The sequence below is a fragment of the Equus quagga genome, chromosome 1 (genome assembly GCF_021613505.1).
Source record: "Equus quagga isolate Etosha38 chromosome 1, UCLA_HA_Equagga_1.0, whole genome shotgun sequence".
In the NCBI taxonomy this organism is placed as follows: Eukaryota; Metazoa; Chordata; class Mammalia; order Perissodactyla; family Equidae; genus Equus; species Equus quagga.
Genome location: NC_060267.1, coordinates 56,554,514 through 56,571,361, shown reverse-complemented (window position 1 = coordinate 56,571,361; position 16,848 = coordinate 56,554,514).

The following is a 16,848-nucleotide window of genomic DNA, read 5'->3' as shown; positions in this document are numbered from 1 at the left end:
ATGGCCTGCCAAGGGCTGCCATGTCCACATCCGGGATCCGAACCAGCAAACCCCAGGCCGCTGAAGCAGAACGTGAGCACTTAACTGCTGCACCACCAGGCCAGCCCCTCTGTATATATTCTTGCGTACACGTCCTTTGTCAAAATAAAAAGCAAGCAGGGGCTGACCCCGTGGCCGAGTGGTTAAGTTCGCGCGCTCCGCTGCAGGCGGCCCAGTGTTTCGTTAGTTCGAATCCTGGTCGCGGACATGGCACTGCTCGTCAGACCACGCTGAGGCAGCGTCCCACATGCCACAACTAGAAGAACCCACAACGAAGAATACACAACTATGTACCGGGGGGCTTCGGGGAGAAAAATGAAAAAATAAAATCTTTAAAAAAAAAAAAAAAAAGAAAACATTGAAAAAAAATAAAAAATAAAAAGCAAGCAGGAAATAGTTTTTAAGAACGCCACAGTTACATCATATTTCAAAGTTACAAAGGGTTGTTTCCATTTAGTCTGTCATTTGCTGTGAAAATGGAAATAGGAACACAAAAGCTTTCATTACTTTGAAAATACAGAGTAATAAAGCTTTGCATTAGAAAGCTACAGATACTGAAAAAACATGAAATAGAGGTGAAAATCAATAAAGAAACAAATAGTTTCATAAGTAATTTAGAAGCACCTGTTAGTTAAAAGTCTGTCAGCTTTTTATTAAGGAAAAATCCAAGACAGCATCTGTTCTGCTTAGTGACTACTTAAGCAATCACCCCCACACAGAAAACTGTGAGCCGAAAAAAAGACCGTTTGTTGTGCTAAAATCTGTAACATAAAGAAGTTTTTAACCTTGAAATATCTTCATGATGTACAGCTAAACTCAGAACTTACGAGGTGCTTAGTCAGGGCAATGTGATAAGAATTCCCTTATCAAGTTAACCGGGATGAATTCCCAAGACCTTGGGGTTGCAATTCGGTGAAGTGACAATTTGCAGAAATGACTTTCAAGAACTGGCAGGCATTGACTGTGGAGGAAACAGGACTGATCTGGAACTGAATTCCAATGAATGTGATCACTGAGGGAAGTGGGGCTGTGGGATTGGGGTTGCTCTCATAGGATTATTTCTCTGATTTTTTTTTTTTTTTCCTTTTCTGTTGCTTTAGATTAGCAGTAAAAGCAAACTGGGTAGGAAAAGGGAGTTTGGCAAAATATCTGACTCCTACAGAGAAAGTGCCCAGGCCATTGTGAGTCTTCCTCCCTCTCCTCAAACTTTCTCTTTGCTTCAGCCAAGTTTAGCCATGCCTGGGGTACCACCAACAGGCCCCAAACAAGCACAGTGTAGAAGAAGGAAGGGGAGAAAGAAGAAGAGAATGTGAGCGGGTAAAAAGAAAACCTGAAGGTGGTGCCAGGTGGGTGCTCCCAGCTGCCTCAGGCAGCCGTCCAAGTAAGCAAGCCGAACACTCTCAAAAGACAGAACTTCATTTTCTTCTTTCCAAACAAATAGAGAAAATAGGTGGGAGGTTTTCAATTTTTTGTGTATAGAATCTACACCTGGAGAGCTTGGTAAGAGTGTCGATTCCCAGACTCTGTCTCCAAAGATGCCAATTCATTGACTCTCTGGTAGGCCCCAGAAATCAGCTTTTTACCAGTCAAATTCCAGAAATTCTGATGCCATGGGCCACCGAGACTTGGCATCATGGACGTACAACCTGTGCAGTTGCGTGGCGCCCTACACTCAAAAGGACCCTACACCCGGTTTAATACTCTCATTGCTGTCTTGAACTGTGAACAAGAGGCCCCTCATTTTCATTTGACACAAGGCCTTACAAATTATGTAACTGGTCCTGTCCCCATGGACCACATTTTGAAATACACTGCAGTGGGGGTTAGATCTTAGGCTTCAGTTTCCACTACTGAAAATATTCAGATAACTGTCTACAGATCTATCGGATTATAAGTCTAATAGACATGTAGCATCTGAATAAAATCACTTTACACAATTTCTGCTTGGCACTCTTGGTTCCGGGTTCCCCGAGTGGGTTTGTTTCAGAGGGAGAGGCCAGGGAGAGAAGTAACCACTGTTGTGGGAAGCAAAGTCCCGGAAGCAGCTGCTACAGGAATTAGCAATTATTTGTGCAAGGAAGGGATAAAGAAAAAAGCAGAGACCTCAAAAATATTACATGGGGGGAAAATCACTCTCAGGCATTTGAGGGGAGGCAAAACTGACCCAAGAAAGGTAAACAGATAACCCTGGAATTCGATTATCTAAAGAAAACTTTTATCATTAAAAGCTAAAAACAGTTAAAGACCTTTGGAACAAATTCTAATCTAAATCGACTAATCTTTTCAGCAGTGAAGGTCAGTGGGTGGAGATGGGGATTTAAAGAAGCTGTTTCTCAGATTGTCGCAGTATTTTGTGGGAGAACTGGGAAAGAGAAGTTTTAGGACATGTAGTCCGAACTCCCTGTTTCCCCACTCATCGTTCATTATTGCTGGAGCGTCAACAATGCTTGTTCCATAGGGAGAAAAACACAGAACTTTGACAATGAGTCAGTTCCATCCTAGGCTAACAAATAGAATCACTCAGTGTACATTTTCATTACAGCTAAAAAGCAAATTGCTGCTCCACTATCTTTCAACATGAACACATTCAGTCAAGTCAGATTACCCAGGCTTAAGAGTCTGGCTGGCCTTAAAGCAGGCAGAGAAGAGGAAGGCTGCATCAGCTTTGCCCGAAATGGGCAGCTGGTTATTCCACATTTCTTATGGCTGTTTATTTTTATTCATTCTTAAGTGGCTTCAGGAAGGCATAAGTCATCATGATTTTTGCCATCATTATCATCGATGCCATGTCCATGTAGTAATTATGATAACAATTGCTAATATATAGAATATTTAGGGGCCGGCCCAGTGACGCAGCGGTTAAGTGCGCACGTTCTGCTTCGGCAGCCCAGGGTTCGCCGGCTCGGATCCTGGGTGTGGACATGGCACCGCTTGTCAAGCCATGCTGTGGCAGGCGTCCCACATAGAAAGTAGAGGAAGATGGGCACGGATGTTAGCTCAGGGCCAGTCTTCCTCAGCAAAAAGAGGAGGAGTGGTGGCAGGTGTTAGCTCAGGGCTAATCTTCCTCAAAAAAAAAAAAAGAATATTTACTATGTGCTGAGCCTTTTCTGAGTTATACATATATATAGACCCTCCACGGTCTGTCCCTGATTTTCTGTTCCAGAAATTTGCTCACATTGCTCCAGGTACCCTGTACTGCAGTCCAGCCAGACCAACCGTTTGCCGTTCCCAGAACATGTCCTTCACCTTCTGCATCTATCTCTGTCTTTCATTCTTTTGAAAGACCTTTGCTTCCTACCAGCCTATTAAGAAGTTCTTCCTAATACTGCAACTAAAAGTGGGCATTCTTTTTGCAGTTTTACCCATCCTATTAAAAGTCAATCAACAAATTTTATAGTATGTGTATTTTACCACAATTAAAAACATATATATATATATATACACACACACACACCCTTATGTAATCCTCACCACAACCCCATGACATAGTACTATTGTTATCTCCATTTTACAGATGAGGAAACTGAGCCACAGAGAGGTTAATGACTTGTTTAAGGTCACACAGCTATTAAATAGCAGAGCCAGGATTCACACACAGGGAGTATGACTACATTACCCGAGCACTTAACCACTAATCTGTGTAGCAAAGGGCACTATTCTGGGAGCTTGATGAAGCCAAGCGAACAGCTGCTCTTGACATTTTTTGGATTATAGACTCCTTTGAGAATTTATAATCTGTAGAAAAGTAAGTATATACATCACATATTTACAAGTTGCCAGAGGACTGCCTCTGCCCCTCTAAGACCACACATTTACCTTTAAGACTCAGTCTCAGATTAAGAATGCCTACTGCAGGCACTAGCTGCTTAAAATTGTAAGACACCTATCAAAGGCAAAAGACAAAAAGACTTTTAAAAATCTGATGGCTCTTTGAAGTGTGGACTGAGAGCAAAAATAAAAGTGTAAGCTTTACACTTGCACCACACCCTCGAATCCAAGAACAGGCTATTTTTAAATAAACTTTCAAAGCTTTTCATCAACTGCCAAATTATTTCAAGCTGGGAGAGTAAATCACTGTAACTCCCAGCACACAACACAGTGCCTGGCCTCCGCTCAGTGCTCAGGAAAGGTGGCAGAGAGAAGGAAAGAGAGAGAAAGAAGACAAAGGTATCTGAATGCCTTTTAGTAGTGTGCTAAACGTGATTTCAAAATATCACTCAACTTCTTTTTAATAGCAATCACTCATTCATTCATTTATTTAACAAGATTTATTGAATATTTACTATGTAATAAAACTATGCTAGGCATCAAGAGTATGAATTTAAAAGTTACCGTGGAATAAACACACCAAAAATGTGAGATCTTTGAAATGCCAGTTGCCGTGTGATGAGCAAAACTAGCAATTGGAGAAGCATACAAAAATTGAAAGCAGAATCCATATAGATGCTGCACATTTGGTGAGGGAACTGCAATATTTGCCTTTACTTTCCAGGTGCATTCTGCCCTAATAACTCTCTCTCTCCACAGCCACATCTTGATCACTCATTCTCAGAATCAGGGTATTCCAGTTCTTCTCCAATAAACTTCTTAGCTTCATTGTCCTACTGCTTTTCATCACTTCACTCATCAATTGAAGACTAATTGTGACATCTTTAAATAACTGGTGCTCATTTAAATTTCGCCAGGTGAGAAATACATTATGATACAATTCACAGCAGTATGGGAAGAGGAAACTCACACACAGGACATTTATGAAAATAATCTTAGAACATACCAGAATAATGTGAAAACAGGGGCAAACCAAGACGATTTGGGTTGCCACCACACACATTGGATATAGGACCCAGTAGCAACGGTGATTAAATTGGCCTGCTAAGAAATTTGGAGATCAAAAGTCCAGAGCAATGGTTTTAGAAGATCTCTTTAATAGCAGAAGTGAAGAACGAGAGACCACTTAAACTCTTTCTGCTGATGCTAAGAACAGTCGTTTACACTCTATGGAGCTATGAATCTGTTTTACTCTACTTTCCCTGTTTTAAAAATTATTTGTCCATCTACACTGATGCATGCTTTTCAAGCCTGGGTTCAATCACAAGAGAACTCTAGCTGGCTCAACAGGCTAATTAGCAGACATTTTATAAACAGCATGTCTAAGAGTTCATAATGCTACTCCACTGGGGAACAACTTAGCTCCAGAAAATGCTGTCATATGTCTCTATTGGCATCTTCTCTCAGTCCCAATTTCATTAGTAAATACAATTATGCTTGGTCATTTCGACAGCTCTGAGCCTCGGTCAGACCTTACTCCTATTAGTGCCTTTGTACCTTCTTCTTGCGCTACTGCAATAAGTTCCTAATTAGTCTCCCTGCCGTCAATCTCACCACCCTCCAAAACAGTCTACGTACTGCTGCCAAGGCAACCTACAAGATGAATCGAGTGTGAAAACCTTCAAAGGATCTCAAAGTCCAGATTCCCTTGAACTGAAAGCCAAGACCCTCCACGGTCTGGCCCTGATTTTCTGTTCCAGAAATTTGCTCACAGGTACCCTGTACAGCAGTCCAGCCAGACCAACTGTTTGCTGTTCCCAGAACATGTCCTTCACCTTCTGCATCTCTGTCTTACATTCTTTTCAAAGACCTTTGCTTCCTACTAGCCTGTTAATAAGTTCTTCCTAATACTGCAACCAAAAGTAGGCTTTTTTTTTTTTGCAGTTTTACCCATCCTATTAAAAATTAATTAACAAATTTTATAGTATGTGTATTTTACCACAATTAAAAACATTTTTTTTAATTAAAACACACAAAATTAGTAGAATTCAACTTAGGCAAGTTGGCAGACCAGATGACCTGAAAATTCTCCTGCAACAAACATCTAGAGCTGCTGAATAAATTCAATAAGCTTTCTTTTAAATGCAAAGCTGAATATTCAAGAAAGTTAAACTCCCTGGTGCCAGAAACACAAAGGGAATGAAAATCACTGTAGTAAATGTGAGTTAAAGCTTCATTTGCCCTTGGAGGTAAGGCACAGGGGAAAGAAGAAAGCCTTCCCTGAGAAATTAACAACTGTGTGCCCGTGCCTCATGTGACATTAAGGTTTAAATTTAGAACAATATTATTGAGTTTCTAAAATAAGTGTTTTAAAATTATAAAATATCTAAAAGAAGAAATGCAAGAAAGAACAAAAGTCAATGAAATAAGAACAGGTAGAAATGCAAAATAATCAAACTTCTAAAAATTATAAATAAAAATTAGTAAACAGGTTGAACAGGAGATTAGATACAGCTGAAGAGAAAATCAGTGGATTGGATGGATTTACCAAGAAGGCATCACAGGATGAGAGAGAAAAAAATAGAGATCTAGAGACAAAGAACATAATATGTCCACTATGATTCAGATATAGGTCATCTAGAAGGAGAAAAGAACGAGAATAGAGGAAAGTCAATATTCAATGAGATAATCACTGATAAATACTCAGAATTGGTGGAAGATATGAATTCTCAGATTCAGGAATCACAATGAATGCCAGTTACAATAAACAAAAAGAAGTTCTCACCTAGACACATCATGGTGAAATTGCAGGACGGAAAATTTCAGACAAAGATTCTAAAATCTACCAGAGACGAGAGACCAAGGAATTACAACAAGATGAAACAATGAAGGCCCAAAGATGATGGAATAATATTTTCAAAGTGATGAGAGAAAACAAAACACATTGTCAATCTAGAATTCTATGTTCAGATAAATTCTTATTCAAGCGCACATAAAGACATTTGCAATAAAACAAAGACCAGGAGAGCTTAACATTCACAGATTTTCTCTGAAAAAAAACAACTAAAGTCAATACTTCAGAAAGAAGGAAACTGAACCCAGAAGGAAGGAATAAAATGCAAAAGACAATGGTAAGAATTCTCATCTACTTTCAGCAGGAGTGTAAGTTTGTACAACCAATTTGGGAACAGTTTGGATTACCAATTATAGTTGAATATACAAATATCCTATGACCCAGAAATTCCACTGCTAGGCATGGAAACTCCTGTATTGTTTACTAAGAGACAGATAGGAACATCTAATAGCATCATGGTTCATTATAGCAAAAACGTGGGAACAACCCAAATGGATAAATAAGGTGTTGTATATTTACTTAATAGACTAAAGAGTGAAAATTAATGAATAAACAACAGCTATATGTATTAGCATAAATGAATCTCAAAGCATAATGTATTTTGAAATAAGTGAGTCACAGAAGGATACATACAATATGATTTCACTTATACAAAAGTTAAAAAACAGACAAAACTGCAACCAGCCCAGTGGCATAGTAGTTGACTTTGTGTACTCCGCTTTGGCAGCCTGGGTTTCATGGGTTGAGATCCTGGGTGCAGCCCTATACACGGCTCATCAAGCCTTGCTGTGGAGGCATCCCACATACAAAATAGAGGAAGATTGGCAACAGATGTTAGCTCAGGGCCAATCTTCCTCACAAAACAAACAAACAAACAAAAAAACAAAACTAACCAAAGGTATTATTTAGGAATAGATACACAGTTGGTTAAAAAAAAAAAAAGGAAAGAAATGATGAGGACGTTTGATCAGGAAGTGGCACACAGGTGGCTTTGAGGCATGATAATGTTCTGTTTCTTGGCTTGGGTATGTTTTACTGCTGTTTTTTAAACTGCACATTTTTTAAATTCATTTACTAGATACTGAGAGCCTAACTCTGGGGTCAGGCCTTGTGCTGGAGATACAGCAGTGACCAAGTTAGACAACATGCCTCATTGAGGAGTTTGGTGTGAATCAGATTTATGAATTCCAATTACCTTTTTTGCAGAAATAGAAAACTGATTCTAAACTCATGTGACAAAGCAAGGGACGTGAAATAGCCAACACAATCCTGACAAAGAACAAAGTTGAAGGGCTCACACTTCTCAATCTTAAAACTTACTTCAAAACTACAGTAATCAAGACAGTATGACACTGGCATAAGAACAGACACATGTAGGAGCCAGCCCCATGGCTGAGCAGTTACGTTCATGTGCTCCACTTTGGCAGCCCAGGGTTTCACTGGTTCGGATCCCGGGTGCAGACATGGCGCCGCTCATCAGGTCAGGTTGAGGCGGCATCCCGTATAGCACGACCAGAAGCACTCACAATTAGAATATACAACTATGTACTGGGGGGCTTTGGGGAAAAGAAGGAAAAATAAAATCTTTAAAAAAAAAAAAAAACAAACGCTGCTGTGACAACAGATATCCACATGCAAAATGATGAATTTAGACCCCTATCTCACACCATATGCAAAAACTAATTCCAAATAGATAAAAGAGACCTAAATGTAAGAGCTAAAACAAAATTCTTAAAAGAAAACATCGTGTAAATCTTCATGGTCTTAGATTAGGCAACGATTTTTTACCTAAAGATACCTAAAACACAAGCAACTGAAGAAAAATCAGTAAATTGAACTTCATCAAAATTAAAGACTTTTGTGTATCAAAAAAGTGAAAAGACAGCCCACAAAGTGGGAGAAGATATTTGAAATCATTTATGTGATGTGTCTATTATCCAGAATATATAAAGAATTCTTACAACTCGATAATAAAAAGACAAATAGCTCAATTTAATAATGGGCAAAGGATTCGAATAGAAATTTCTCCACAGAAGAGCTGCAAATGACCAATAAGCACGTGAAAAGATGCTCAACATCACTAGTCATCAGAGAAATGCAAGTCAAATCACTATGAGATGCCACTTTACACCCACTAGAGAGGCTATAATTGGGAAGAAAAAGGAAAAAACAGAAAATAACAAGTGTTGATGAGGATGTGGAAAAATTGGGACTGTCATGCATTGCTGGTGGTAATGTAAAATGATGCAGCCACTGTGGAAAATGGCCCAGCAGTCCCTTAAAAAACTAAAAATAGAGTTACCATATGACCCAGCAATATTTCTAGGTTTATACTAAAGAGAATTGATGAGATATGTTCACACAAAAACATATATATGGATGTTCATTGCAGCGTTACTCATAAGAGCCAAAAAGTGTAAACAACTGAAATATCCATCACTTGATAAGTGGCTAAACAAAATGTGGTATTATCCATACAATAGAATATTATTTGGCCATAAAAAAGAATGAAGTACTGACACGTGCTGCAACATGGATGAACCTTGAAAACATTATGCTAAGCAAAGAAAGCCAGACAAAAAAGGCCACGTATGGTATGTTTCCATTTATATGAAATATTTAAAATTGGTAAATCTACAGAGACAGGGAGTAGCTTAGTGGTTGCCAGGGACTAGAGTAACAGAAGAATGGAGAGTGGCTGCTACAGGTATGGGATTCCTTTGGGAGTGATGACCACATTCTAGAATTAGATGGTGATGATGACTGCACAACCTTGTAAATAGTATACTAAGAAAGGCTGAACTGCACACTTTAAAATGGGGAATTATATGCTATGTGAATTATATGTCAATAAAAAAACAACAGCCACAACAAAAAAGATTTATCTCTTACCTGTTGAAGCAGGAAGGGATCTTTTCTTTTCTTTTCTTTTTTTTTTTTTTTGAGGAAGATTAGCCCTGAACTAACATCTGCTGCCAATCCTCCTCTTTTTGCTGAGGAAGACTGGCCCTGAGCTAACATCCATGCCCATCTTCCTCTACTTTATACGTGGGACACCTGCCACAGCATGGCTTGCCAAGCGGTACCATGTCCACACCTGGGATCGGAACTGGCGAACCCCGGGCCGCCAAAGCGGAACGTGTGCACTTGAGTGCTGCGTCACTGGGCCGACCTGGGAAGGGATCTTAAATATCATCTGGTCCAGCTTGATCATTTTAGAGAGAAGAAAACAGGCCCAGAGGAAGGAAGTGACTTGTAACAAGTGACACGACTAGTCAGCTGCAGGGTGGGTATGGGAGCCCAGGACCTCTGCTGCCAGGACAGTGCTTTTTCTTTTTTCTAAATTCTTTAACATGTATGAAAATTTTCAGTTGTATAAAAAAACATAGCAAATGGCATAAGCTTCCTGTATCTACAACCCAGCTTTAACAATGATCAGTACACAACCAATCTTGCCTCATTTACGCCCTCATATGCTTTCTCCTCTCCCAGATTATTTTGAAGTGTATCTTAGACATCATATTATTCATACATAAACACTGCAGTATGTGCATGTTTTCATATATTTTTACTTGTGTGATCTATTTCTCACACACATACATATGCATACAAAAGAAAAAATTAATGACCCCTCCAAAAAAAAAAAAGAAAGACACAGGGGCCGGCTCTGTGGCCGAATGGTTAAGTTCGCACGCTCTGCTGCAGTGGGCCAGGGTTCGGATCCTGGGCACGGACATGGCACCGCTCATCAGGCTACGTTGAGGCGGCTTTCCACATCCCACAACTAGAAGGACCTGCAACTAAGATATACAACTGTGGACAGGGGGCGTTTGGGGAGATAAAGCAGGAAAAAAAAAAAAAAGACTGGCAATAGTTGTTAGCCCAGGTGCCAATCTTTACAAAAAAAAAAAAAAGAAAGAAAGATAGAAAGAATGGTGAGCAAAGAAACTGGGAAAGGTTTTAAATAAGTAGACATTCACTTTATAAATGTATATTATGTTGATGATGAATATATAAAGAAAGTGAAACTAAAGTACCTTACAAAACAGCATGTGAGATATGGTGGTGGTGCATACAAGTAAAGGGTGCTCAGGGCCTTGCACTTTTCAGGAGGAGGAGAGAGATGCTGAGTGACAGTCAGCTCTTGCACTGTGCACCAGAAAACTTGTATGGCAACATTCATGGAATTCTTTACAGTACCAAGAGAACGGGAAACAACCTAAATATGCATCAGTAGAGGAATGGATATGTAAAATATGTATACGCATACATTGTAATACTATGTGTCATTAAAAGGGCTAAACTTGAACCATGCAGATCAGAGCGCAGAGATCTCAAAAATACACGGACTGAAAACAAGTTGCAATACACGGACTGAAAACAAGTTGCGAAACAACATGAACAGTGAAGTGGAGTTGATGCGAATTAAAAAGAAAAACTTATCCGCTCATAAGATGGAGGGACCTCCCTCACAGGAGGGAGGGGAATGGGGCGAAGAGTGGTGGTTAAAGGGATTTTTAGCTGTGTTCATAATGTTTTCTTTCTTTACGGAAAAAAAGATGAAGCACTCGTGACAAAAGTGTAACAGTTACAAATCTTGGATTGTGAGAAAACAGACGTTTGTTATATCATTTATGTTTTCTATCTCGTTATCTGTGCTTACATTTTTAAAATATTCTAGAAATTTCTGAAAATTATATACATATATATGTATTTTTTGAAGGCCAATTAAGGAGTCCAAAGAGCAATCTAAACTTTTGGCCTAACGTCACCTACGCTACAGAAACCATCCCTGCTCAAATGTGGCCTCTATAGGAGATACGCACCTATCCCATGGAGGGAAAGCCACTGTTTCTGCTCCCCATTCTCCCATTTCTAGATTCTGACAAAGTTGATCCACATTTTCAGATTTCCTGTCCTCATGAATTTAACTCCAGAATAGAATTCTGGGTAAGTTAGAAAGAAATATTCTATTTGAAGTAAAGTCAAAGGTCATATCATAAATGAAGGAGAAATGTTTATCTTGCATTTATTTTTGATATTTACCATATTAACACTGTCATAGTAGGAACGGATTCTGTTTGTGAGCAAGAATACAACCAAACACTAAGTAGACTAAAGGAGCTGAAGAATCACACCCAGCTGCAGAGGCTGGTTCCACACAGGGCAGCATCCAGTGGTCATGGAAAGCATAGCTATAGTTAGGGCAGATGTCAGCCCTGAGGACAAGGGACAGATGATGTATGTAGCAGTTGGCACAAAGCAGCTGGATTAAGAGTGTTAGGTGTTGGGTGAGATTAAAGGTCAGGCTATGGCAATAGTGTAATTGCTGGTTATCTGACCACTTACGTCAGGATTCCCCCAGGTATAGAGAGCCAGTATTCTGGGAGAGGGACTTGGTAATAGCTAGTCAAGGTAGTATGACTACATCCTAGGAGCTTAGGAAAGATTTTTGCATTGGTCAGAATTGTTTGGCTCCTAATGATAGAAATTCAACTCACATAATTGGGTGGCTTTGGCTTCAGATGCAGTGAGATCCAGGGGTTTAAATGATGTACTCAGAACTATGTCAGTCGGGTATGCTATAATGGTGCTGTGTAACAAGTAGCCCCCAAATCTCAATGGTATATAATAAGTAACCTCAAAATCTCAGTGGCCTACAAGAAATATTTAGCTCATGCTTGCAGGTCTGCAGATTGGCTATGATTAAGCTAATATTGGCTGGGCTTGACTGGGCTCAGCTGGACTCCAGGCTTCAGGTTGGCTACAAATCTGCTCCAAGTCTTCATCCTGGGACCAAAGCAGAAGGACAAACAGCTACCTGGGGTGTGCTCTTTTCATGGCAGAGAGCAGAAGGTCCAAAATGGTTGGTGGAAACTCTTAAGGTCTCAGCTTAGAATGAGCACACTGGTCATTTCCACCCACAGTCTATTGGTCAAAGCAAATCATATGGCCATGTCCAAAGTCAATGGGAAGAGGTGTAAGTCCCATTCACTCTAGTGGGAGGCACTGCAAAATCACATAGTAAAAGAGACAGTTAGATAGTTAGATAGATAGATAATCTCTCTCTACAGATAATGCCAGGGAAAGAATGAAGAATTGGAAACAATAATCCAACCTACCGCACTCTCTCTGAACTTTGCTTGTCTCTGCTTGGCTTCCCCCTGCAGGCAGGCTCTGTTGCCAAGGGGCTATTAGCTATTAGCTGTCCCTGTCTCACTTTCTTCAAATATAGCAACCCTAATGGAGAGAGACCATCTTTCCAGGTAGCTTTAGTTTTAAAAAAAACATCTAAGAAGGGCTCTAATTGGGCTATCCTGAGCCAACCACCACAGCTAGGGAGGATAGAGTCCTCTGGCCAGCCCAGGTCACACACCCACGCTTTATTGTCTAGAGTTTGGGAGGGAGATGGGATCAGCTTTGATAGCCTCACCAGGATCATATAGAACTATTGAGGGGTGCCTAAAGGAACCAATACTGGGCGCACGTAGGTACCAGTCTCCATTCGCAGTAGGAAACTAGAAGTCTAGGCAGGGAAAACAAGTAGAAACCCAGGCCTATGGTGTCAATGTGAGAGAACCAGGAGGGAACAGCAGGCTCCCGGGCACCAGAGTTACAGCAGCAGACTTAGGCTGAAGCTTCTGTGTACTGATCCTTACTGTGGACCTGGGATGGGCCTGGTGGACACATGGAGATCTAGGAACATCCAGCTTTTTTTTTTTTTAATTAATTAAGTAAGTAATTTCTTTATTTTTTGAGGAAGATTAGCCCTGAGCTAACTACTGCCAATCCTCCTCTTTTTGCTGAGGAAGACTGGCCCTGAGCTAACATCCATGCCCATCTTTCTCTACTTTATGTGTGGGACGCCTACCACAGCATGGCTTTTGCCTAGCGGTGCCATGTCCGCACCCAGGATCCGAACCCGAGAACCTCAGGCCACCCAGAAGCAGAACGTGCTAACTTAACCGCTGCGCCACCAGGCCGGCCCCTAGAAACATCCAGCTTTAGGAACTAGAAAAAGCAATGGAAGGAGAAATGATATCTGTTTAGCTGTATTGGTAGAGTTAAAATGTTGTTTTTTAAAAGATGAAAAAGTAAGTGCATCTGAACCTCAGGGAGAAACTATGTGCTCCAACTGCAAGAAGCAGACATCCGTGCTGGCTGAGAACACAGGGCGGAATGAGCACGGCCCCTCTGCAGGTGCTGTTCCAGTGAGGCCATGTGGCTGACCTTTCTACCAGGTGTCAGGTGTAGTGGCCCTCCATAAACTCGTGACTCAGGACACTGCACCACGCATCATCTGATAACACACCAACAACTTCACATTGAAAACAATTACAGTTGAAGGGACAAACTTGAGTAAAATCTTTTCAAATGAGATGTAAATTATATCATCTCTTAAATTAATGGGATGAAGTCTAAACTTCCAGTGATTTTTAAGTTGTGTTCAGTGTGTACACAGTGAATGAACAAATCAACGCTGGGATTTCCTCCACTGAGCAGTTTTGGGAAAGACTTGTACCACAAATGTGAAAGAGGGGAGGATAAAAACAGAGGGGAACGAACGAGGGGGAGAGGGTGCCAGCCGAGGGGTGGTGTAGAGAATGGCGTGCAGTGGATTCGTAAGGGCAGGCACTATGAGAGTTGAAAGCGAGTGAAGACAAGGTGATAGTATGGTTCCTCCAAGAACCTTTTGCAAGGTCTCCAAGGAAAACTGTGAAGGGCCCAAGCAGGCCCAAGCATCCCCTTTCTGTCCCGCCTTACTCTCGCTCCTTCAGGAGCTGGTTCTCCTCCACCCTCAAAAAGAGATGTGATATTAGCACTTGCCGCTCCAGCTTCTTCCAGAAAGAGAGTCGGGTTGGAGTGTGGGAGAAGCCAAATGTCACTTCTGGCCTGACTTTTTGGAGGTATGTCAGACTCTAGAATGAGCTGTTTTTCTAACACCGGAACAAACAAGAGGTGTGAGGGGTTCTTTGGCGTGTGAAAGGGAGGGACCCCAAGAAAAGCTTGTGATGTTTCTGACAATCTATTGGAGATCATTTGAGGGTGAAAAAAAATAATCTATCAAGGATGCAAATTGTATCCAATTTTTATAATACTCTACTTCTCTCCAGCCCTCCTCCCTAAGCCAGAGCTCCTATTCGCCAGTCAAATAAACTACAACTGAGGTCAAAGGTCTTTTTAGACAAGGATCAACGTAGAGTAAGACTATTTTGGCTAGGTTTCCCAATCAGTATCAGGTGTTTCAATTTCTCCCTCGTCTGAGTCTGAGGCAGTGACCTTTCCACGCCACCAGGCGAGGTGCTGGTCCCATGGCGCTGAGTGGAAGGCTCTGGGCACCCTGGAGGGGTCCTCTCATTGGTGGAAGTGGTATAGGGTGATGTGGTCTCACTTGGCTGTCACTTAGACCGTTATTTCAAAAGCAAGAACAGAACAAAGTGGGCTGATAGCGTTGGGGCAAGCAGAGATTGGGCCATTGCTACAGAAACTTGCAAACCCAGCACTTGGCAGGCATAAGGCGACAGCAATATCTCTTCCAGATACCAGGCTCCCTCTGCCCTAGTTCTGTGCAAAGACCAAAGACCAGAACTCGCCCTAAAGCCCAGAGCTTGAGACACGCTTGCTTGCACATATTGTGACACTGACTTTGGAAAGAAATTCAGTTAGGATACTGGGGAAAAGGTCAAAACTGTGAAATGCTATCCGCCTGAACATTAGCAAGGGGTAGCTGTCCTGGGGTGGGGGGGAGGGGGGTGGCTCTTGCAGGAGCAGCTGTGCCCCTCCCTTGGCCACCACAGAACACAGAGACGAGCTCACTGGCTCCTTCCACCTCGTGTGAAGGAAGTCTGAGTGGGACCTCACTGCCTTTGGCACTTGAGAGTTGTTTGCTCTTTTCTCTTTGGCTTTGTTGTCATTAGTTTTATATATATATATAAAATATATATATGTTATGCTGTGTTATGTATATTTTGTTAGTAACATATATGCGTGTGACATATCTATGTATATACATATGAAGTCAAAGTTGTATTTCACACTCTTGGCAGAAAATTTATAGGAAAAAATAAAGGGAGGTTTGGTTAAAGATCATGAGGCAATAACAAGACTGGTAAAGGACTACACCTTTAAATGTTTAGTTAAAGGCTTCAGGCTTGTCAGGATTGTCAGTCAGCTGGGTGGGTAACTTTTTTTTTTTTCCTTTTTCTCCCCAAAGACCCCCAGTACATAGTTGCATATTCTTCGTTGTGGGTCCTTCTAGTTGTGGCATATGGGACGCCACCTCAGCGTGGCTTGATGAGCAGTGCCGTGTCCGCGCCCAGGATTCGAACCAACGAAACACTGGGCCACCTGCAGCGGAGCGCGCGAACTTAACCACTCGGCCACGGGGCCAGCCCCCTGGGTGGGTAACTTTTTTGTTTTAAAGATTGGCACCTGAGCTAACAACTGTTGCCAATCTTCTTCTATTTTTTTCTGCTTTTTCTCCCCCAAACCCCCAGTACATAGTTGTGTATTTTTAGTTGTGGGTCTTTCTAGTTGTGGCATGTGGGACACCGCCTCACTGTGGCTTGATGAACATGCCATGTCCGTGCCCAGGATCCAAACTGGTAAAACCCTGGGCCGCAGAAGCGGAGAGCACGAAGTTAACCACTGGGCCACGGGGCCAGCCCCTAACTGTTTTTTCAGTTGTGGTAAAATATACATAACATAAAATTTCCCATTTTACTCGTTTGTAAGTGTACAGTTCCGTGGCATTAAGTACATTCACATTGCTGGGCCGCCGTCGCCACCATCTAGCTCCAAAACTTCTTCATCTTCCCAGCTGAAGCGCTGTCTCCATTAACACCCCCGCCCCAGTCCCCAGCAGCCACCACTCGCCTCCTGTGCCTCTGGATTTGACTACTCTGGGCACCTCACAGACGTGGATTTAGTGTCTGTCCTTTCGTGACTAGTTTATTTCACTTAGCATAATGTCTTCAAGCTTCATCTGTGTCTGTTGTTAGATTTTTATAGTTTGTTTTCCGTTGATTGGACTGTTTGTTTTTGTTTTCTTGCTGAGGACTCTGACATTGAAAACAGGATAACCATCTGAAAGCTTGCCTGGCCATGGGGTCTCCTTCTTACCACCCTAAAATATACTTCTCTTTGCCGTGTTGGATGTTTCCGGTGCTTTTTCCTGCCTTGTTCAC